At 41.1% G+C, this 22097-nt stretch overlaps 1 protein-coding gene and 2 long non-coding RNA genes across 3 annotated transcripts in view; 2 read left to right on the forward strand and 1 right to left on the reverse strand.

Moving 5' to 3' along the window:
• Positions 1–5637, reverse strand: part of LOC143409401 (myosin-2-like) — a 75915-nt gene extending 70278 nt beyond the window's left edge. Inside the window, exon 1 of the mRNA XM_076869628.1 lies at positions 5626–5637. The gene's annotated coding sequence lies outside the window, so the exon portion shown is untranslated. The remainder of the gene's footprint in view (positions 1–5625) is intronic.
• LOC143409403 (uncharacterized) lies at positions 864–19623 on the forward strand. Its single transcript, XR_013092649.1, has 4 exons — positions 864–905; positions 1786–1888; positions 4110–4188; positions 18929–19623. It is a non-coding gene; the product is annotated as an uncharacterized LOC143409403 (long non-coding RNA).
• Positions 9491–17072, forward strand: LOC143409404 (uncharacterized). Its single transcript, XR_013092650.1, has 3 exons — positions 9491–9624; positions 15223–15276; positions 16787–17072. It is a non-coding gene; the product is annotated as an uncharacterized LOC143409404 (long non-coding RNA).
• Positions 19624–22097: the final 2474 nt, after the last annotated feature.

Genomic DNA, 22097 nt, shown 5'->3' on the forward strand with positions numbered 1-22097 from the left:
TTGTGGATGCTATAAATCAAATATAACCCCTTCTAAAACCCAAAGCACTACTGTTACTCTAATGCAGGTATTATACTGAGACCCAAAAGCAAGATGCCAAAGGAAAAATGTGGGTTTTGGTGTATGCCATACTGGAGTGTTTTTCTGAGCCCTCAAAAACTTAATGTATTGTGCTTGGGGTTGTAGCAAATTATTTACTCTCTCTAAACCTCAGGTTCATTATCTGTAAAACAGAGATAAAAATGGAACCTACTTTTTTTTTTTTTTTTTGGTTCCAGGGATTATACCCAGGGGTGCTTAACCACTGAGCCACATCACCTCTCGTTTTTATTTTTTTATTCTGATACGGGGTCTCCCTAAGTTGCTGACACTGGCTTTCAATTCATAATCCTCCTGCCTCAGCCTCCCCTCAGCTGCTGGGATTACAGACCTGCGCCACAATGCCCGGCTAGAATCTACTTCTTATGTAAGAATAATAACGTTTCCCTGGTCAGCATTGGTAGAGAAACCCAGGGTCAGGTAGAGCAGTTGAGGTTAGGTGACCCTATCACTTAGTTTCTGAGAACAGCCCTGGTGGGATTTGCAGCTTTGACCCCATCTCTCAGCCAAATTTGCAATGTCGGGAGGACAAGCCTGGCAGGCTCACTCTGTCCTCAGATTTCTTACCCCGTGGGGATCAAGGAGGAGGAGCCCAAGCTTTGGATTATGAAGACATTCTTGCATCTCCCTGTGTAAAATGATAATGCCAAAGATCCTGGCAGCAGGCAAGGGACTACGGACCCCATCCAAGGCTCCTTGTCCCCACATGATGACTAGGTGTCTGCTGATATTAGACCCTGGGGACTGTCTTAAAAGTCCTTGAATCTTTCTTGTGATTGTCTTTGCTTAACAGCTGTGTTGTACAAGTGAGTATGGTGTGTATTTCTGCCTCCTGGGAGTGGTTGACTTGAAAAAAAAAATGTCTTAATACATTGTGCTTTTTTTTTTTTTTTTTTTAGAACAATTTTAGGTTCACAGCAAAACTGAGTGGCAAGTACAGAGATAGCCCATATCCCTCCTCACCCACTTATAGCCTCCCCCACCATCAACCTCCTGCATCAGAGTGGTATATTTGTCATCATCAACCCACACTGGCATATCCTATCACCCCAAGTCCATGCTTCACATTACTGTTCACACTTGGTTATATACATTTCTTGAGAGTTGTGACTTTTTACACCAGCAAATGTCCCTGGGGAATGCATATCCACATGATTTGAGGAAAAGCTAGCAATGCTAATCTATTTTCACATAAATGTGTTCTTTGGAGAAGTGTGTTAAAGATTGGGTAGATATATAAAAGAAAGAAGTTAAGTCATGGAGGGAGGAAAGAAAGAGAAAAGAAAGAACCATCCACTCACCCAGGCAACTCCCACCCTCAGTCTCTGAAGTCTTTGAAGGTGAAAGTTAGTGATAGTTTATGCATAAAATGTCCAGATTCTTCTTATGTTCCCTAAATCTGCTTCTACCACCGTGTATCTGTCTCTGGGCCTTTCTCTTCCTGGAGAGATGGGATGTTACCTTTGAATCTTTTCCTTGTAGCTTTTCTCCTGCATGCCTTCCAGGGATCCCCCCACCCAAACTGCAATAGAGGGAAAATAGAGGACTGGGGCTATTCTGGAGAAACTGGTTTTTTTTTTGTTGTTGTTGTTGTTTTTTTTTTTCTCTAGCAACTAAGATACATTATTTTAATTGCTGTTGTAAAGTTCTTGTAAGGAATTCTAAGTCACCCTCCTACTTTGACAGATGAAGCCTTCTGGGAAGTTGGCAGTCCTGAAAGCCCAGGGCAATGCTGAAATGCCCTTCCAAACAAGGACCCAAACAGCTGAAGGGCTCCAGTTACCCAGGAGTGAGTGACATGGACACTTCTTTGGCCAGTTGGAGAAGGGGAAGGAGTGGGGTGAGGGAGGTGGAGAAGGGAAGGACAGAGGAGAAAGGACAGGATGGAGACGTGACAGGAGGGTTGAGGAATGATGAGCCAGCAGCCTGGTGACAGGGAGTGGAACTGTCTCTGACCATACCCTGCTGTACTCTGGGGAGCCAGGGTGGCTTCCTACTTTGAACCTCAGAGCGATATACCCACCAAAATTTGTCCACCTCTGATGAAAAGTGACTGTTGTCAATGAAGATAGCCACTTGTGTACTATCAGTGGAGTTTGTCCTACATTTTTGATTTGGGACTTAAATACTATTAAGTTTATGAATCAAAAAAAATTCATGCCCATTGTTTTTATTTTATCTTGTTTTTGCTCATCTGAAATTTGTGTATTTTTCTAAAATGACTATGGATTGACTTGGCAATAATAAAAATAAATAATTTTGATCACAAAAAAGTTGAATCAGCTTAAAAAAATTGCGAAGACAATTTTTAAAATATTTATAGAGTATATTATAGAAGACCGAATACCTAATTGTTAACCTTGGATAATTTAAAGGGTTGGGGATGGAATTAGAAAGACAGACAGACGGACAGAAGATTATCAACTTCTTTAACTATCTCTTTATTGCTTGACTTGTTAAAATGATTGTTTATTATTTTTGTCATTCTTAAAGTAAATTTAAGAAAGAATTAAAAAGTAAATCATCATCTTCTACCATTTGTTTTTTAAAAGAAAAGCTACTTATTAAGTGAAACGCTTTTTTAAATTTATTTTTTAAATACACGACAACAGCATTACCATCCTTATTACACATACAGCACAATTTTTCATATCTCTGTATAAAGTATGTTCACGCCAAATTATGCCGTTATACATGTACTCTTTTTTTTTTGCATTACAACTCTTTTTTTATATTTATTTTTTTAGTTGTATTTGGACACAATACCTTTATTTCATTTATTTATTTTTATGTGGTGCTGAGGATTGAACCCAGGGTCTCGCACGTACGAGGCAAGCGCTCTACCGCTGAGCCACAACCCCAGCCCCATTACAACTCTTAATGCACATATATACCACAATTTTTCATATCTCTGTTTGTATATAAGGCATGTTGACACCAAATTCAAATAAGTGAAACACTTTTAACTCACTATTTTTAACTGTATACATTTTTTAAGTTGAAGTTTATTTCTTCAGCAGATCTTCTCTGCCAATTTTATGTGTGTCACCTTATATGACAGAAGGTGAGTTGGGGGTTTGTTCCCCAGAATGAAAAACATAGGCCTTTCTGTTACAAATGACTATTTCCACCCAATAAATTTATAAACACACATCTTATGTAGAACTTTAATAGCTTAAATAATTTGTTTGTCAACTATGAATTCTTAAGCTGACAGAAAAGTTTTGGAAAACAATTTTTTTTTTTTTAATTTTGAGACAGAGTCTCATTAAGTTGCCTTGAACTTATGTGATCCTCCAGCCTCAGTTCCCAAGTCACTAGGATTATGAGCATGTGCTACCATGCCCAGTCTAGAGAATAATTTAATAAATATCCATTACCATCTAAGTTTAACAGTCATTTTGTTTTCATAGTTCCTTCAGCTGTTTAAAAATTATTGCAAATAATTGCCTTCATCCTAGTGGTAACAGTTATCCTGAAGTTGGTGAGTATCTTCCTGGTCCAGTGTTTTATAGTTTTCCAATTAACTCTTATCTTTTTTGAGATACACATAGTTCTAATTCCTTTGTTTTCATTGCTGCATAGCATTCCATTATTTAAGACAATTCTAATTTTTCTCTATTGTGAATGTTGTTGCTGCATTGAATATCCAAATTCATGTCGTTTTGTGCACTTAAATAAGAATCCATCCAAAGGATTTTCCTAGGAGTGGGATTACTGAGTCCACTGGAAAACCTCTTAAAAATAGAATGAAAGAGAAAGAGAGAAATGGACAGTCTTAGGCTTTGTCCCAGGATTCCAGGTCATCTCTCTTTACTGGATGATGGGTTCTCCAATTCCTTTCAACGCTTTTTTTTTTTTTTAATCCCTAATTTGAAAAATTGGAAACCTCTTCATCAAAACCCTGATTATTAAGATTTGTTGGTCAAAAATCTAAAAACTGACTCATCCTGAAGCCGAACTGAAGGGGAGACTGGTGAATAAGTCATTTTTTCCCCCTCTCCTTTCAGAATATCACACATCAACTTAGAACATATTAAACAAGATGGCAAGATTAATGAGCTTATTCAAAAAAGAAAATAAGTCTTGGTAAGTAGAATGATAAATTAAAAATCCTGAATCTTTATGAACCCAAAAGGCTCAAAGATGACATCTAATCTAAGCTGCATCTCTGGGATATTACTTTATGAGCATGCTGTCATCATATTTTTTCTTCCTTCTAAATCAATTTCAGCATGTCTGCATCAGCATACTTCAGATGATGTATAGGGAGCTTCATTTTAATCGTTTGTTGCTACAGGGTGACCTGTGGCCTTTCCAAAAGAGGTAAAATAAATCTTCCCATTGTTAACTCCTCCTACCTCATCATCAACCCATATTCATTTGAATGCCACCAAGGACTGACAGACTCCAGGAGGGTCAGTTGCTGCCCAGTACCTGTGGTCACCTATAGTTTCTTCAGCCCCTTCTGTGGGGAACTCCTGGTAAAAGTCTACAACCTGCCTAGACCTTCCAAGGCTTCCCAGTGCTCCCAATACTGCAGTCCCCCACCCCCGTGTCCCAAAATGTTATTTATGTATGCATAAGCTGTGACATGCAACCAAATTAAGATGGCCTCCTGTTCAGACCATTACATTTTAATAGTTATTAATTTTACAGTGTGTTTTGCAGCTTTTACTGCCAGCAATATTGCTTAAAATACTATTAAGTTAAAAAAATCATTCTTTTAAAAAATTAGTATGTAGAGGTGCATATGGCTATGGTAAATATGACAATCAAAGACAATAACTGGATTCAGGAGAAATTGCCTAAAACAAATTGTGATCTGTCTTAGAGTGCTATAAATCCCTGAATTTATGTGAGCGTTACACATAGGAAATGTCACTTGAGGCACATTCTTTCTGCTCTCAGTTCACCTACCTAGAAAGTCCAATGGTTAAACCAGATCAAGGATTTTCAACCCTGTTTTCATTTTTGAATCACCAAGACAGGCGTAAAAAATAGTGATACCTGGGATCTTCTCTCAATTAATTCACTAAACTAATTCTGAAGTTATAAGATAATTGATCTTCTGATTTCATGAATAGGCTATAAATACAGAGTAAATACAGATCCTGTAATGATGGAGGAGGCTCCTTGTTCTTTTTAGAAGCAACTGTAACAACTGTGATTTTCACCCACTTTCCAGTCCTGAGTCAACACAGGCCTAGAAGCTCCCTCTGCTCTGTTTGGGTTGTACCAGTTCCTACCACAATGCTTGATATACAGTAGATGCTCAATGAATAGTGGATGAAAGGATGATAGAGTGAAGTTCCACAACCTGGTTTTAAACAGGGCGTCTAGGATTAATCAAGTTGTCAGAAATTGGGCCATAGTAGAACTCTTCAGGGTCCAAGAAGTAGAGCCAATCTATTCCAGAGTATTCTCTCTCTGGTAAATAAGACCTGAATATCATTTGGTGCATTACTCAGCTTTCTGTTACTGTAACGAATACCCAAGATAATCAACTTATTTAGGCTCACAGTTTTGGAGCTTTTAGTCTGTGGTAGGGAAGGTCCATTGCTTTAGGCCTCTGGCAGTGGGGAGGGGGCAACATGTCATGGTGGGAGTGTATGGCAAAGCAAAACTGCTCACCTCATGGCCAAGATGGGAAAGAGAGTAGAAGAAGAAGGTATAGGAGTCCCACTGTCCCCTTCAAGGTCATACCCCCAGTATGGAAGACCCCCTAGGCCTCATCGTATAAAGCTTCCACTGCCTCCTAACAGCAGCACAGGCTGGAGAAGAGCCTTGGGCGGTCATTTCACATCCAAACCTAGCACTCTTTGAGCATAGGACAAATGTTAGATGTTCTTATGTTCTATTTCCATCCAACTCTGAAGGCTTGACTTCCTTTAAGACCATTTTTATGTAAAGGGTCAGGGTCATTTATCCAGAATGCCTGTTAGGCCTCCTGGCAACACACTGATAGATTTTCATTTTCCAACATTCCCTTTCCAAATATTCATGCGACCACCACCCTGTCGTTTACTCTCCTGGTTACCACAACAAACGGTTTCCTAAGTGTTAGATTGTTTTGCTGCTTGCTAATGACATACCAGGGAGAAGCACATTAATCTCCTCAGTAAGGTCACTCCAAATCACTCTGCAAGATGGGTTACTTCTGGAAAGCTGTCCCCTAGACAGCTAATCCCATCTTTCTTACAGGCTTGACTTACGGAGATGGCATCTGCTGACCTTATGTTTTTGAGAGCCATCTTATTTTGAGGACTGCTGTGTTCTGCTCACCATCTACAATTACTATGACTAAAAATACTTTGGAGGGTAGAGAGTCTTCAAGGGGACTTTGAGACCTGGACTGTGTTCCTCCTATTTTGATGTCATATTTCAAAGTAATGGCCCTGTTCCTGTGTTAAACTGCTGATTACCTGCCAGACCGACATTGTACTTCACATTTGATTGGAAATCAGTCTTTATGCTGAACCTTGTGATTATGTTGCCCTTTTCCCAAAAATGTGGCCAATAGTGATTTTCCTGATAACACCATCACCTCTTAGCCACATTCTCTGTGCATCATGCCGAGGCTACATTGTCCCCGTGGAAATGTAAGCCTCTGTCCCTGTTGATAGGCATAATCCCACTAAATGACATCTCTGTCTCCCATCCCCAATAGTATAAATTAGAGTGTCCACACAAACCTAGAATCAGAGCACGGAGATCATTATGCTAAATGAAATAAGACAGGCGCAGAAAGACGATTCCTGCATGATTGCACTTACATGTGGAATCTAAAAATGTTGATCTCACAGGAGCTGAGAATACAATGGTGGTTACCAGAGATTGAGGAGAGCAGTGGGAAGGGAAGAAGGGGAAAAATTGATCCACGGGTACTAAGTCACAGACAAGAGCAAGACATTCTGGTGTGCTATTTCATAGTAGAATGATCCTAGATAACGATCCTGTACTCAAAAAGCTACAAGAAAGGATTGTGAATGATCTTACCATGCAAAATGATAGATGACTGAGAAGATAAACATGTTTAGCCTGATTTAAACATCACTAATGTACACATATATTGAAACATCATGTGGTACCCCACTAATATGTATGATTTTTGTTTTTATGTATCACTTAAATAAAAATAAATAAAACCCTAGGATCAGAAAAACAGAAATATATTTGTGTTACCTAGGAGAAGGTGGTTGTCTAGAGCAGAAGGAAGTATGAAACATGCAGTGGCATGTCCCAATGGGACGGTGTGTGTTTCTGTGTCTTTTTAGGCCATGGACACCATGAGTTGCATGAGTGTCACTCAGAGTCACCCACGTGTTGATAGGTGGCCAGCCCCCGATTTCAGATAAGAATTTGTCAAGGCAGCATTTCCTAGAATGCTTAAATACAAGGAAGTGTTTCCATCATTTAAAAATCTAGAGTAACTCTCAGGATATACCTTTATATTAATATTCCTTAAAATTAATTTATAGTTTTCCTCCTACAATTTTAGTCTAATTGGACTGTAGGGAAGTGTGTGTGTGTGTGTACACGTGAATAGAACATTATTTATGGAAGAAGATACAACAAACTAAAGAAGAGTGGCTATGTAGGGAGTGAGGCTGATGAAAGAGACTTTATTTTCAGTTCCAAGCCTTTTGTGCTGTCAGACTTGCTTCTTCATCCATGAAATAAGAGATCATATCAGAATGGTCACATGATCCCCTGAGTCCCTTCTCTGAGAATCTGTGATTCTACTGAATTGGGGGTATGCTTTGTACTTTCTTTCTCTAATCTCTTTACTGAATTTAACTCTGTTGATTATATAGAAACACCTCATTTTTCCAGCCTGGCCTGAGAATGAAATTTTCTAAACTGTGAATTCTCTAGGTAAATGAATCTAATCTCTGTTGAGGTTTGGAGTAATTTCTAATGGAATATTTTTAAATTGTATTACATGCCTTCCTGTCCACTTGTTCAGAGCTTTATTGAGCTATATTTTACACGCGATAATGTTCACCTATTAAAAATTCAGTAGTCTTTGGTGTATTCACAGAAACATGCAACCATCATTGCTATCTAATTCTGGAACATTTTGATACCTCTATAACAAACTCTATGCTAATGAAGCAGTCACTCCCCGTTATCCGCTTCCCCCACCTTCTGGCACCCACTCAATTTTTCTTTATCTGTGGATTTGCCTACTGTAGATATTTTTCATAAGTGGAGTCATATAGCATGGTTTTTTGGTTGCTGTTGCTCTTATTGTTTCTTCTATTCTCTTAAACAGAGTGCAATCTGTGTACTTACCTTTTCTTGATGTTTTAGGCACATTATTGATAGCATACCATGCTCACGATGATCTCAAGAAGTATTTAGACACAGTGCCATTTGTCTCTAGGTTCTATGGCCCATTTGCTGTATGTGACTTTGTCAGGGCTTTTTTTGCTGGGGCCTTCAGGTGACTTCTTGAATACCTTCTCTTGTGAAGCTTAACTCTTATTTTAGTCAACATGTCCTTTCTGGTCTCCCTACTTTGCGTACTGGGCCCATTAGTACATAAATTAGACGAGGCCTATGGCCTCGTGCCTTTTCTGGACCCAGGCTCATAATGTAACTCCATTGTGAACTTCTTTAGTTTCTCTCTTTTTTTAATTTCCTCATTATTATTATTTATTTCATTATAGCTGAACATATTGATGGGGTTTGTTGTTGCATACTCATACATGCACACAGTATAACAATATACTTTGGACAATGTCACTCCCCAGCATTTACCCTCCTCCCTCCGTACCTCCCACCTCTTTGTTGTCCCTTTCCTCTACTGATCTCCCTTTTTAGGACATCCACCCCCACCTTTGTTTTCCTTTTGCCTCTTTATATTCTGCATATGAGAGAAAATATATGACACTTAAGCTTCTGAGTTTGACTTATTTCACTTAACATGATGGTCTCTGGTTCTACCTATTTTTCTGCAAGATCCATAATTTTCTTTTTCTTTATGGCCAAATAAAACTCCATTGTGTGTAGGTACCATATTTTCTTTATCCATGCATTCATTGATGGACATTTGGTATCTTTTTTTTTTTTTTATCTTGGAGTGGTTAAATAGGCCAAAATATTCCCTTCATTTATTGCTATCTTGAGCATCTTGTATCATTCAGTCAGCTAAATTCCATCTTAGCAATAAATCCCCCACAAGGATTTGATGATCTCTCTGGTTTAAGCAGTGTTAAAACCTTTGATTCCTTGTATCCTTCCTCTCTCTTTTCTTAAAATAGTCTGTAGCCCTCATGTGAAAGACCCTATCAGCTTTCCTTTCTGTAAAATTGCATAAGCATACAGGAACAGTTTTCCTTAGTTCCTTGAAAAGCACAGATAATCAAAACAGTCTTAAGTGAAAACCTCAAGACAGGGTGGTATGTAGGCAGCCCCTAAGTCCATGGTGCATGTGGCTGCCAAGTCCGAGAGCATTTGAATGTTTGACAGGGAGAGAGGATATGTGACATCTATACTGTTGTGGAAAGTAAAATCTCTGTGAGTATTTTCTTTACCCCTTGGTAGGAATGGAGTTAAGGGGGAAGAGTCTAATTTGGGGCAGCATCACAGTTCTGAGTTCTTGTCACAGTTATAGGGGCTCTTCAAAGTTTGAGTGAGATTGGCAGGGAGGGCGTTATCACCATCCTGAATTTGGCTAAGGGAGGGTGGTAGGGTCCAGCCTAGAGTATGCTGTGGGAATTTGAGATTTGGAGTCTTTTTCATTTTATGCTTGTTGTCAGGAGAAGCCCAAAAGTATAGAGACCTTGCTGTAGCCCTGAGTAATTCATAATCTGGAGAAATCAAGAAAGTTGTCTGACAGACATCAACCCTTGGTGGAGCCTGTCTTGGGCCAGGGAAGGGAACTGTTTCCAGGCAAGTAGAACAGTGCCTGGTACATAGTAGGTGCTCATATATTGCTGAATACAAAATCCAGTTGGTAGAGATGCTGAGAAGGACTCTCAGGCAGGCTTAGTGGGAAATGATGTCATTTAGGACTCATGTGCCTCTTTAGCAAATGAGCAATTGGAGAGGAATATAGTTAGTTACACAGAGAACCTGCTGTGGGACATCAGAACAGAACCTGAGCTTAATGATTATGAAGTGGGCTTAGATTGCAGAAGGACAGTGGAAAAGAGTTTGGATGCATTTGCCTCTACATAGCCTGACACCTGGGGGTTCTGTTGAACTGATACCTAGGTAGACTAGCAAGCAGGACACCCCAGGTTACAGCCGAGGTGTGTAGTATTGAAGCTGCCTCCACCATGGCAACTCCCGCAGGATGGACCTACATTTATCCAACCATGATGTCATCCCCCTCATAAGTGGCCCAGCACTGCCCTCTTGTGGCAGTTTCTATCAAATACAACTTGATTTAAAAAGGATTGGAAGCTTCTGATTTAGTGCTTATTAGCAGATACCATTAGCACTGGGGCTTTAGGCTGAGTTTATTAACCCACATGAACCCAGTCCTACTGTGATGTGAGTATAACGAGCAGGCCAAGCCAGTGTACTTCATATCTATCTGGCTTCAGCAACTGTCTGAGATAATTGAGTTAGCTTTGGGAACTACCATTACTATCCAACAATACCATACCAGGCTCTTTGTGTCATACAAGTAATCCGTTGAGGTAGGTACAGTAACTATTCACATGTTACATATGAGGAAACTGAAGCTCAGAGAGGATGTCTCACTCTGAAAATATGACATTCAGTTCTGGGTGCTGGTAACCTGTTAAGGATGGTATCTCCCTACCCTTCCCAGCCCCAGAGACTGGAAGTGAGAGGAGAATGGACTAGGCAGGGGCATTTCTATTTTATGTCTTATACATGCATTTTTATGAAAATACTTCTATAATTTAAAAAATAGATAAAATTCTGAGAACCTGAGTTTAATGATGATGAAAGAATGCTGCTCCTGCAACCCACCCATGAGAGGATAGCCAGGAAGGAGGGGGCAAGACTCGGGAACAGGGAGCAGTTGGTAGAGATGGACGTGGTTTCTTGGGAATATGGTGACTCTCTGATGACCCTTGAAGAGACAAGAGGGTAATTTTATTTCCCATGTATCTCCAGAGCCAAGTTCCAGTTGGGGTTCAGCGGCATATGAAAGCATCTTTTTGGCCACTAGTGGATATAGTGGACCTGTGGAGGTGGGTCATCCTGGGAAGGGCTTGAGCTGGGGGGTCACTGGCAGGTTTATAAAGGAGACTCTGGAGTGGGTAAAAGACTGAGTTCTCAAGCCTAAAAGCCTCTGATGTTTGGTTGTCCCTCAGTCTGCTGTCCTACCACAGGCGGCAGTACCCATACATGCCTGTAGGTGACAGCCTTTGTTCAGGAGAACTCAGGTCTGTTTTGGGTACACTGGCTCCCACTGGTTGGGAACTGTTTCCATCTGAAAGTTTGGAGATGTCACCAACTACTGATGCCTGGGGACTGCATGCTAGAGATTCAGATTTAATTGATTTGGGTTGTGTCCTGGGTATTGGGATTTCTTTTTTTCTTTTTTGAGACAGGGTAGGGTAGTGTCTTCTTCTGTTGCCCAGGCTGGTCTCAAACTCCTGAGTTCAAGTGATCCTTCTGCCTCCACCTTCCTGGTAGCTGGGACCACAGATGTGTGCCAAAATATGGGCTATAGGCATCACCAAAATTTTTAAAAGCTCCTCAGGTTGTTTCTGAGCCTGTGTTGGGAGTAAGGGCATGCTTATGGGTTCAGTGGGCAGCTTGTTTTGATTTTTTTTCTTTCACTTTACTTTGCAGAGGGAGCCTGTGCCCGTATAAAGAAAGTAGGACCAGAAGCTAGGGGTGTAGCTCAATAGTAGTGTGTTTCCCTAGTGTGCATGAGGCCCTATGTTCAATCCTCAGCACTGCAAAAAAAAAAGGAAAGAAAGTAGGACCATCAAAAGAGGTGCCACAGAGAGCTACAGAGGAGTACTAGTTTATTACAGGAAAGAAAGCTAAAAGGTCCCTCTCAAAGCAAGAAGAAGAGAAGATACAGGTGCTTAAACACAGCATGTGAAGGAGTGGTAGGCATTGTATCCCCTTTGTGAGGTGAATTAAATCCATCCGGGCAGGGGAATGCCCTAGAAGGCAAGATGATATGTTGGGTTGAGGGGATGGAGACCTTTCTCTCACATTAGCAGGGTCTTCATCATGTGACCCGTGGTAGCACTCTGGGACCCAGGACTATTCAGGGATATGGGCTGGAAGAGGTGGATTCATAGGGAGGATGAGTGGCCTCCTGAGGTGACTTGGGTACCTGCCAGTGAGAGCAAACTGATCCTGCCCAAAGCTTCTGTCCCCAGAAATGGTTTCTGCCCTAAAAGTTGCCCCAGCTCAGTGTCTCAACCTCAAAAAATAAAAGAACCATCAAACAGCATCAAGAACAGCCATTACCATAATGCTTGTTGACACTGGGGCACAAATCACACTACTGTGGCTCAACTCCAGATGAGGGGGAGGCAAGTAGCTCCCCACCCCCACAGTGTAAAAGCTAAGAGGGTGATCCAGAAAACTCAGATGAATCATAATGTATTGCAAATTAAAAAAAAAAAAAATCAAATTTAAGAAACTGTAGAGATAGCTCAGTGACTTGTCTAGCATGTGTGAGATCCTGGGTTCTATACCCAGTACCCCCCCCCCCAAATATATATATGTGCATATGTATATTTATGTTTACTACAACATGCTTATGTTTATTATATGTGTATATGAATATGCATCTAATAAATAAATATATAATAAATAATAAACAATAAAATCAAACTTAATGCAAAAAAATCCATTATGAACAAAATTTTAAATTAGAGTTGGTGCTACCAGCTTTCTTTTTCTTTGACTCCAATATGGCATAGCACCATTCTGAACTTCTCTAACAGAAGTAGACAAAGAATTTAGGGGAGCGTTCTGCTCTTCACCCACACTGCCAGAGCCATAGTCAGCTCTGTCACATAAGGATCTTTTTTCAATTTTTACTTTTTGTTCTTTTTAGTAGTACATGACAATAGAGTATAATTTGACTTATTTATACAAACATGGAGTTCATCTCATTCTAATTAGAATCCGAGTCTTGTGAGTGTACGTAATGTAGATTCACTGGGGACTGTGATGCTGGCAGAGCAGCAGTGCCATCTAGTGGGGGACTCTGATGTCAGGGAATGAAAGATGTTTGGCCGAGCAACAGAGCCTTCTGGAGGAGAGCATGGAAGGCACCACTTGGGAACTTGCACTGATGGTGGTTGAAATGGGACAGCTGGGAGACCGTGTAAACAAAGGGGGCAGGAAGTAGGAAAGTGAGCGCACTGGATCTCCCAGGGCAAGCACTAGCTCTGTTGTCCTAGTGAAGCCACAATTAGGCAGGCAGTATAGATATTCCAGTGTCCAATCAAGTCAGGTCAATCAAGGAGGCCAATTTTGAGTGAGTCCCTGGAAGTTGGAGACTGTGCCCTGAAGGATTGAAATGTTAATTCCTTCAGAGCCCTTCCTCCACCCTAATCAAGAACCTCCCCCTGCTCCAACCTGTTGCTAAGGTAACCTGTCGCAGGAATTGCCCCTCCCTACGGGGAGCTATAGGGTTGTTAATTAACGTGTCCGGAGCTGCTCCATCCTGCCTTTCCCCCTTCAGCCTGTTTCTTAGCTTTTGGCCTTCCCACGGAGCATTTCCTAGGCCTAGTCAAATGCCTAGTCCCAAAAGCAGGAAGGAGAAAGATAAGGGAAGAGGACAGGAGAATAAAGGAAGCCTAGGACGTATAAAAAGGGCAGAACTCCTGGCTTCTTGGGATACCAGGATACCAGCTATGGCCCCCTTCTCCCTCTCAGGAGAAGTTTTTTTGTGTGTGTTACCCCTGTTAAAATAAACCCTGCTTTATAAGCTTGCCTTGGTGTGCTTCTCTAACGTTCAAACTTCAACATGTGAGGAAGCAGAACTCAGTATCATTAGCACAGCAACAGATGAAGTGACCTTGAAGTGGTCACTCACCTTCTACATGACCCTATCCTTCATATTCCAGTGTCCAAGTTTCAGTTCTGGGAATAAGAATGAGAAAATCAGTTCCTGAGAGTAACAAAGCATACTCCCATGGGGAGTTCTTGTAGCTTTTCAAGCAGCAATCCAAAGAGCAGCATCTCCCACCACTCCAAACAGAGGGAGGGGAAAGAGGAAAGGATTTCTCTGTGTGGATGACCACACACTATATGACCACACACTATATACCATGTTGTGACTTTCTTGAAACTTTTACAACACATTCCATTGTGCCCAAAACTTGGCATTTAAATAGTTATACAGGTAGTTAATTCATAGAATCTTACACACTTAGGGTGGGTGCATAGGATTTTGCCAGTGCCCGAGTAGATTAATAAAAGAAAAAATTAAAACACTGGAGAGGTTTCACTGGTGGAAGTAAAATTTTGAGAAACACTCCAGGGCATGTTTCTCAAAATGTGTTCCCTAGACCCGCAGCAGCATGTCACCAAGCCCCACCCAAACCTAAGATCAGAAACTGGAGGGTTGGGAATCAGTGGTGTGGCTGGCCATAGCAAGCCCTCCAAGGGGACTCTGAAGCATGCTAACTTTTGAGAACCACAGACAAGAGTGCCATGCTTCTCAAATTCTATTGTGCTGCCAATCACCAGAAGCTTTTACTAAGTCTAGCAAGAACTAGAATTAGATTCTGATTCAATAGCCCAGGAAGGAGCCTGAGGTTTGGCATTTCTAACAAATCCCCAAGTGAATGCAATATTACTGGTCTTCAGGCTTCTTTGTGCAGCACAGATCTGGGCCTGTGTTTCCCAGATCCACTTTATGATAAAAGTCATCTGGGGTTCTTGTTAACTGTACAAGTTACCATGTCTCTGCCTTGGAAGTTCCCACCTAGTAGATCTGGCTTGGGACCTAGGAATCTGCTTTTTAAAACAACTCCTTTAAGAGTTTATCTTTAAGCAGATTGTTAAAATTGCCAGGGAGTCTAAAATGCAGATTCCCAGTCTTTAATCCAGTCAGTCTCTGAGGGTAGAACCTTCAATTTTGTATTTTTAAAAATATCAGTGCCCAGCTCAGTCTAGGAATCCTTGTGATAATGCAGGCCTTTCCTTTTTTAGGTAAGAAACTCAAAACATAGAGAGTGAGCTGCTCAGGATTATGAAAGAAACGAGGTAAAGTTAAGACTGAAACCCAGATTTTCTTACTCCTGATCCAGTGTTTTTTCACTATTTAAGGTGTGTGTGTTATTTTGGAAATGCAAGGTATTGGGGTAGGAACTAGGATATCAAGGTAAGACAATAAGTCACAACTGATACTCAGGAAGAGCAGAGGTAATTTAGAAAGTGCATAAAGGTTGGGGCATGACCCCTCCTGGGTGGTGAGGAACAAGAGAACCTGAAGTGGTCAAGATTTCAATAAGTAGAAGCGACCTATTGGGGGTTGGGGAACAAAAGAGAGCCATGCTGGCAGGTATGTGTGGGATCAGTCTAAGAAGAATGTCCTCAACTGATAGGCTGAGGGGCCCCTGATAGTGTCTGGTCAGAGGAGTGTCAGGTCAGAATCAGGTTTCACATAGGCCTAAGGAAAATTCACTTGTGTCAATTAATTTGGACTCAGTGGTGACATCATTCTCCTTGAACTCAGTACAGAGGGTGCCCAACTTATGATTGTTAGGTCAGCAGGCCTCCCTTCACTCTCTGGTTTCATGGTGGCTGCGGGGACTTTCCACCTGGCTGAGGCGACCCCAAATGGCCAACTGGAAGCTGACATGGCAATGGACCCCAACCACCATGGGTTCCTGCTGGCTGAAGCAATTGTCTTGTCAACTCCATCAGCCCTGACATGATCCCCCTAAACGCCACTCAGCCAACCTGCTGTTGTAGCTGCTATTTAGATGGCCTAGTCCCTTCTCCCTATAGTTTCCATTATTAGCATTGTTCTTGCCTTTCCCACCAGTAACTTCCCAGGCCCTCACCCTTTCGCAGACCCCTGAACCTCATGGGGAGTGTCCCCCAATAAACCTTCTTTTGGTGCCTCATTCTTGCTCTGTGATTCCTGATCTCACGCGCCCCTTTCTGCTTTACAATGATAGTTCCATTTATAGTGGTGGGAAAGCAATATGAATTCAGCAGATATTGTATTTTGAATTTTGAATTTGTACCTTTTTCCCAACAGTTATAGGCTGCACATCCTCTGCTGTTACTACACGGTGACGCAATCCAGGGCTCCCAGTCAGCCCTGGGATCACAGGGAAAACAACCAACATTCCAGTGTGCTGTGTGACTAAGCTAGGATGATTGGTAGGTTAGGTGGATTCAATGCATTTTCCACTGACGTTTTCAACTTCTGATGGGTTTCCTAGGATAGAACTGCATTGTAAGCCAAGGGGCACCTGCTTGCTCTTTGGGACTAAATAGCTTGTGAATCGTGTGCACCTGAGATCGCCAGATCTTCATATCACCAGCCTTTAAAATCCAAATCAGATTTCAGTGGAGCCATTAAATGCAGTGAGAGGCCTGTCAGAATTGCTTCTTCCTTTCTTTTAGAATAATGATTAGTATTCAAGCAGTCTTTTTATCTCAGGAGCTTAAATGATTTAAACAACTACTATTAATATTTTCTTTCATAAATGTCAAAAGCCACAAAAAAAAGCCTATGTTCATCTCTTATCCTGTCTTTCAGACAATGAAACTAAGACCATGGATTTCTCGGGATTACAAGACAAGACAGAATTTGAAGGAAGGAGGGGAGGAAACCAGGTCCAGTGACCAGGAACCCTGCTCAGAACCAGCTGATCAGGCAGCAGAAATGTCTCGAGCTCAGAGTCAGAAATTTGAATCTCAGTTTGGGGAGCTATTCTGGGAATAGAAGAGAGGAGACCTACAGAGGTTGGAGTCTCATTGCTCACAGCACCCAAGCTAGGTTTAGAGACAGCCTAGCAGGTACTGCCCCTCTGAGACCATCTTTAAGGTGGGCACAGAGGAAGTGTGGGGAAGAAACAGGTGGCCGGGAAACACCCTATTGTAACAGGACCTAGTGAGGTCACAGCTGAAATACTGATCATACCTAAGGGAGCGGCTTTATTCTGTGATGTCTATGGAATCTCTCAAAAGATGAGAACAAGTTCCACGGGGCTATGTCCTCTTGTCAATGGCAGTTCGGTGGTGGCCACATCAGATCTAATCAGTGTGTATTTATGGATTGCTCATTACACATAAGACCCTGTTATGATTGGGGTTTACTCTGGGACTGAAAGCAAATCATTTTAAAAGGTGAAAATTCATGGTTTTTTAATCTACTTTTCAACAGGGAATGAGGTGTCTAGAGGCTTACAACATTTGCTGTTCCTGGCATGTTGGTAGTTATTATACTAGTGTTCAGAAGAATGTCTGAAACTGCCTGGCAGCTCGAATGCCAGTTCTCCGTGACTGGATGTCCTTTTGCTCCTTCATCAGAATGGTCAGGAGCCCAGAACACTAAATCTTGGGATGGTAGCAAAGGCAGTCAACCTGTCTGCCCCTCTAACTTCTCTCTTCTGTGGGCTTTTTGCATCAGGGTGGGATTGTGAGAGAATATTTCCTTCCCTCCTTACCAGTTCAGAAAGGGATGCATGTCCTAAACCTACCCTCTTCTCCAAAACCTGCAAATTGCCCTGAGCACACCTGTGAGATGAGGCAGGCTTGAATAGCCAAAGCTGGCTGGTCCCTAGGAAACAGAAAACAAGGACAATTGATATTTCTAGCTGAAGACAATTAATTGAAAAGCTGGCTTTTGCCCCTGGGAATGATACCGGGATGCCCTGTCCCTCAGGTCTTGACACCTGCTGCTCTTGGGACAGAGACCCCAGGCCCAAAATAAGCACAGCTGCTGCGGATGCTCATCTCGCCCAGGGCTGAGACTGGGCCATATTTGGAAATGTGTGTCCCTCCACCCTCACCCCTCTTCTCTGAGCCTTGAGGCTTTAAAACATGAACTTCATCCCCTCCCGCTTTTCCTGGTCTAGCTTGAGGATTTCTGCTTCTATTCATGATTTGGGGCACATAGTAAAAAGTTGGTAGATAACAGATTCAGAAAGACCAATGTAAGGAGACACATGCCTGAAACTTCCGGTGGCAAAACTTGGAGGGATGGTGGCTCTGACCCTGGCCTTAGGCACTGAGGATCTCTTGCCTTCACACTGCAGCGCCTTACCCCCCTGGGCCTCTCTCAGATATCTGATCCTCACTTTAGGCTTATGAGCCTGTGTGAATTGCAATTAGCCATGCCTATCCTTGTTCTTTCAGAAAACCATAATAATAATAATAATAATAATAATAATAATAATAATAATAATAAATTCATGGCATTGTTCCCATATTTGTAAAAATAAAAAACCCTCTGGACTTCTGGGTTATTATTCTCTCTTTGTTACTGCTATGTGGAGGCAGATCATTGATATATAAAGAAAGAGAGAAATTGTTTTCTTCCAGGGCAACAGGTCTCCCTCCCTTATACTTTCACTACTAGGAATTTGATTCAAATATGTGTTGAGCATGCTATACACACAACACTGTGCTCGTTGCTAAAACCATTGACTGTTATTTCAGTTTTTGACTATAAGACTTTTTCACCCTGTCACCTTCCTCAATTACCCACTACCTCTATGGTTTGTTATTTTTTTTTCTTCTTATTATTATTTGTGTACTTACATTCCCTTTACTGTCCTCAAGCTCTGAGGTTCCATTTTACTTGTCTTTGTATCCCTGAGTCACTAGGGAAGCCTATGTGATGATAATGCTCTATTTTTTAATATTTTTAATTTAAGTTTCCTCTTTTCTCAATAAGGTGGTGTCAGGGTTCTCCATGAGGATGATGAGATCACCTGCTCTCCTAATCTCCTCAGGACTCTTGAAGGAAGGCCACGTCTCATTGCTATAACATGGAGTAATCTCTTAAATGCCCAAGAGCAGAAGCTTCTTGTTCCCCGCTGTCATGGAAAGCATGCAACATCTTAGATAAAAATAATCGGAGCCGTCTTCAGTCCTTGGCTCCAGAATGAGAGCCTCCGGAATGTCTCGGCATAGCTGAAGGCAACCAGATCACCAAGGCACCTCTATGCTTCAGCTCTTTTTAGCAGTGGGATTATTGGGAGTGGTGTAAATAGACCTCTGCGTTCTGGGTGGTTGCTCATCCCCCATTCTGAGGCACACTTGCTTTATTAAAACTCTCAGCTGTCGAGATGACCCAGGCATGGAGAAATGAAAAGCTCCCCTCACCAACTGGTGGCAGGCTGCAAACTACAGCCCATTTTCCCTCATAAGGACATGTTACTCCTATTAGAAACTGTGTCCCTCATGTCCTTAAGAGGGGAGACACCTGCCAATTATAAGTTAAGATCTCATCTGTTCCAAATAAAGAAGGAGGCTACCATCCTAGTTGGCAGTCCTTTTATACTTGACAGATCTTTTTTGAATCCTATTCTTATGTATTTCTTGTATAATTAAAGTATTATAAAAGGTAATAAAAATGGAAATCCACTGCTGGGATTTGAGACTAGAGATTCATTATAAGGAATTCAGAAAACCAAAGATTTCTGGATCATATGAAGATTATAGGAAGAAAAATAAAATAAACTCAATACCAGGAAAAAAAGAATAGAAGGCTGTGGCTATATATTTAAGAAAGGCAAAAATAATTGCAATGGCCCTTAAAATTTGTAAATTGGGGATCCCTCCCAAAGACATACACAGGAAGAAAGAAGACCCTTCATCCTTTTGCCATCCTGTTTTAGAGCTCATGTACAGAAGAGCCAGTGGACATCACAAATAAGCTAAAGGTCACCCATGTTTACACCAAATGATGGAATGGCCTGTCTGAGGGTAGACTCTCTGAGGATGAGGTAGGCCAATTTGGTAGGCAAGAGAAGGGTTATAATGGAATGCCTAAAAGATGTGAACAAAAATTGTAATCAGAAAAGAAGTACTCTTTGGGTCTATTAGCCCAGTTTTGACACTTCTTTGTCCCATGATCCACCTCCTCAAGGTGTTTCTCATATCTGTTAGGCCAGCTGCCCAGATAAATAGTCAGTGCGTTGTAGGATGAATCAGTCTTAGAATCTAAAGACATGCTCAGCTCCGCCATTTTGACCTTCAGCGAGTTGCCCAGTGTTTTAGTTTCTTCATCATCTATAATAAGCAGGTGTATTAAATCAAGTTCATCATCACTGAGTCTTTATATGGATGATAAGAGATAGTGTGTGCTGAGTGCATCAGTAAGAGTCAGTAAATTGTGGCTGATTTTATCTTCCTCCTTTCCATTGCCAGATAAGACCCGCCCCACCCCGCTTTCTGGCCTCTGTGGCCCAGCAGTTCTTTATTTCGAAGGAACTTCCTACTCTCATTTTTCTCTCCTCAATAACAGAGCTTATGGTTTCATAATCATGGGTATCTTTTACTATATGGAACGCTGGTAAAATTCATCTTAATAGTTAACTCTTAGAAAATGAATTTTTCTCATGTATATTCTTCACAAAATCAAAGCCTAATAGAGGTAGTCATAGGTAACTTCCAGAATCAAACTTCACTTCATCTCCTTTATGAGACATGGCACATTTTGCCATAAGTAGACACTGTCAGGTCCCAAAGCCTCAAGAGATTTTCAAGTTTGAGGCCCCATTCTGTATAAAATAAATCAGAAACCTCTTTTATTAATTCTTTATGTCTTAAATTCTGTCATATGAATTGACTTGAAAGATAGTTTGCTTACTTTCCCTTCCCTTCTTATCTGGAAATATTTTAGCATGTGCTTTTAAAAGATAAGGATTGTTTCAGAAAACATAATCACAGTACCACATGCCTTAAAAATGAACAAGAATCCCTTATCACCATCAGATATCCAGTCTGTATTCAGATTTAACAAAATAGAGTACACATATGTGTATCTATGTTTTAACACTTATTTATACAAACCAAGTCCATATAGTGCAATTGATAGATAAGCCCATTACATCTCTTTTATTCTATAGTTCCCCCTTTCATTTCTATTATTTTTTATTTGCAATTTATTTATTGAAAGAATTAGATGGGGAAAAAAAAGAACTAGGTGATTTGTTCCATCAATTTCCCTATATCTTGGATTTTATTGATTGCACCTTATGTCTCTATCCCCTGTATTGCTTCTAAATTGGTAACAGTCACATCCCTAGGCTTGATCAGATCCAGGGAAGCTGTTGGGCAGGCATTCTTTGTAGGTAACAGTGTGCACCTCCGTCAGGGGACATATCATGTCTAGCTGCCTATTTTCTAATGATTCTAGTAGTCATAATTCATTAAGGGTTTCTATTTCTTATCAAAGTGGTGAAATTCCAGTTCATTTCCTCTTTTCTTAATAATTGGGATATCTTTGCAGTGAGAAACTTTGTTTGCTTTCTCTGATGCCAGCTTTCCAAGAAAAGCAATCGATAGCGGTCTTCATAAATTCTGAATGACTGAATGACTGTAGCCCTTTTGGCCAGGTCTGAGGCCTGGGCATGGATCAGACTTGTTCACATTTCTGTAATTTCCTCTCAGGAACAGATACCACCAGAAAGACATCTCACTTTTCTGTCATAGTGTTGCTGTGAAGTATTGAAAATAAGTCAAAGTGACCGTGATATGGCCTCAGAAACAAAAAGCTTTGAAATCACTGACAGGCCAAATATGACATCCATAGCAGCCTATCCTAATGGCAAATTCCAGAAGCTGCTTAACTTGGTATTGAGCACTGAAGAGAACTCCCCATGGACTTTAATTCCCACCTGATTCAAACTACTTTAATTCCCACCTGAGTCAAGCTGGGTCATCTCCTAATCTTATAGAATCAGATAAATAAAGGAACTTGGCAGCCCTTTCTGATGAGTTCAATAACGACAAACGGTCCCAGGTTAGGAGACACTATGTCCAGCCATAGGTCAGCAGGATAGTTATCCTGACTTCCTGCTGTGTTTTTCTAGATAATGACAGGCCCACCCTGAATT

Source organism: Callospermophilus lateralis, chromosome 11 (assembly GCF_048772815.1).
Source record: "Callospermophilus lateralis isolate mCalLat2 chromosome 11, mCalLat2.hap1, whole genome shotgun sequence".
Taxonomy (NCBI): Eukaryota; Metazoa; Chordata; class Mammalia; order Rodentia; family Sciuridae; genus Callospermophilus; species Callospermophilus lateralis.